This window comes from Tamandua tetradactyla, chromosome 16, assembly GCF_023851605.1.
Source record: "Tamandua tetradactyla isolate mTamTet1 chromosome 16, mTamTet1.pri, whole genome shotgun sequence".
Lineage (NCBI taxonomy): Eukaryota > Metazoa > Chordata > Mammalia > Pilosa > Myrmecophagidae > Tamandua > Tamandua tetradactyla.
Window position 1 is genome coordinate 7,561,664 of NC_135342.1, and position 1,851 is coordinate 7,563,514.

The 1,851-nt window shown below is 37.6% G+C and overlaps 1 pseudogene; it reads right to left on the reverse strand.

Moving 5' to 3' along the window:
* Nucleotides 1-581: 581 nt before the first annotated feature.
* LOC143660141 (vomeronasal type-1 receptor 4-like) lies at nucleotides 582-1,516 on the reverse strand (annotated as a pseudogene).
* Nucleotides 1,517-1,851: the final 335 nt, after the last annotated feature.

The window sequence follows — 1,851 nt, forward strand, 5'->3', positions numbered from 1 at the left end:
TTCATGAGAATGTTTAAAATATCTTAATTCCACTCCATGGAATTATATTTCAAACAACTGTCATCTCTCCAAGGATTTAATGTACAAATTTCATAACCTGGTTCTCAATGCTTGTACTGAAACAGAAGTCATTGTCTAGTTTCATTCCATGCTCATTATTACCTGAGAACAGTTTTCTTTTTCAGATTTCTGAAGGACTGTCTCACATTTTTCTTTCTCAAGGAACTCCACCAACTCTTCCATCTTTAGTTAATTCAAGGAGAATTTAATATCAGATTGAAAGCTGCAAACCAAAAATTTACTCCATAATTTCTAGAATATTTTGGTGCATACTGTTTTTTAATTGCATAAACTCTGAATGACTGCACTGCAAATAATATTATAATTTCAATTCCATAGGTAATTACATGATAGTTACTTAATATTTCATTTACCTTTACCATTTCCATTGATCGACATATTTGTGAGGCAGAAGCTCAGAGTCATTGCTCATCATTCTATTGTACTGTGATAATTTCACAACTATGATTCAAAGTCTGTGATAATGGCTGAATAAGCAAGTAAACACTTCAAAAACAGAATTATATATTCCTAATCAGATTCGGAGACTTTGTTTTCCTTGTCCAGGTGAAACAGAGTCTGAATGCCTTGCAGTCTTGGCCCATGAGTACAAAGGGGCTGAGTGTTGGGAAAAATGCAGTGCATAGAGCAGCCATGTCAACCAGCAACCAATTGGGGTTATCAAAAACAGTAAGAGAAATGTGAAAGATGGAGGAGAGGGCATAAAAAGAGGCAAATGTGCTCACCAATAAAAGGATGGCTTGGGTAGCTCTGGACTCAGCAGAGGGCATGATGGAGAGGGTGGTCCTGTGAATGTGTTTGACCCACTATTATGCTGGTACAGGATGGAAACCATAGAGCTGCTGGCCCAGAGCATGAGCCCCAAGCATAAAGCATCAGGAAATGATAGCAATGCTGCAGAAATTGAAGCCATGATTTTCTCATTAACTTGAAGAGAACAATACCCAAAGTTTTTCTTTTTGATGGTATCATTTTTCCAGCTGCCAGTCAAAAACATAGGAATAAGGATATTTAACAGCATGAAGAAGAGCGAACACATGGCTATGAAGAGGCTGATGTACTTGGGAGCTTTCACTTTAAGCTCTGCTCACCTGGAGTACCTGGGGCTGATGATGACGGCCTGGAAGATACTCAAGAGGCAGGTGCTGCCAATGGACACACCCCTACCCACTCTGTGAAGGTAGTAAAGAAGTTTTCACACATAATCTCTGGGAAATTGTTTCCAACCCAAAGCTTCCATTGTCTGGGGAACTCCCCTGGTGATTAAAACTAAAGAATTGGCTATAGCTAAGTTTTTGAGAATCAGATTTGTGGTCCTTAAACTACACCCAATGAAATAAATGAAAAGATAATGAAAAAGAGAGAAATTTCCAAGGACTCCAACTATGGTCTGAGATAAGAAGATGATTCCTATTGCCAAATCCCTGGAGAACATTCTGCCAATTCCCACTGACTTTTATTTAAGTGACCTCAGAGTTAGAAGAGCCTGGAAGGAAACAGGAGGTGGATTAACATGTCTACTGAAATCCAACGTTCTCCATTTACCACTAAGAATAATACAATATTAGAGTATATATGATGTTTTTTCAATTAAAAGACATTCAAGAGATAGTTGTAGGACATTAAAAGAGTACTTACAATGTAGGTATCACTGATAAAAAGGCCATTTATGAGGTAATTTCTTCACAAATAATGAAGCAGACATTACTAAGATTTTCACTGTAAAGATTAGGAAAACATACACAGAGGATGGCTGCACGATTTGTCTAA